The sequence below is a fragment of the Bison bison genome, unplaced genomic scaffold (genome assembly GCF_000754665.1).
Source record: "Bison bison bison isolate TAMUID 2011002044 unplaced genomic scaffold, Bison_UMD1.0 scf7180017864518, whole genome shotgun sequence".
Classification (NCBI taxonomy): Eukaryota; Metazoa; Chordata; class Mammalia; order Artiodactyla; family Bovidae; genus Bison; species Bison bison.
In genome coordinates this window covers 456,492-456,965 of record NW_011495071.1, presented here as the reverse complement: position 1 = coordinate 456,965, position 474 = coordinate 456,492, and positions in this window count along the sequence as shown.

The window sequence follows — 474 nt, the reverse complement described above, 5'->3', positions numbered from 1 at the left end:
GGACTGTAGCCTACCAGGCTCCTCCATCCATGGGATTTTCCAGGCAAGAGTACTGGAGTGGGTTGCCATTGTCTTCTCTGAAGAACCTACATAATGCCCTCAATTGGCCTATTGTCCTGCAAAGCCTAAAATATTTACTTTACAGAAAATATCTGCTGACCCCTGGCCAAAAGAATAGTCTCAAGAGGGATATAATGTGGTTCATTTCCCTGACTCTCCTTGAATTGGAGGGAGCCACTTGGGGGGCAGAGTGGGTAGGGGGTTACATTTTCTCACACACACACACACTTCACCATTATTATTTTCCCTCAGGCCCATGGTCTGCCTCTTGTGCATGACCTCCAGATGACAACCTCATTACAAAGGCATGCCTTTCAGAACACGCAGGCTTGGCAGCAACTCTTGAACTGCCCTCCACCGGTCTCTCAGGTGATTCATGGCCTGACACATGGCGTGAGAAAGATATCATAGATA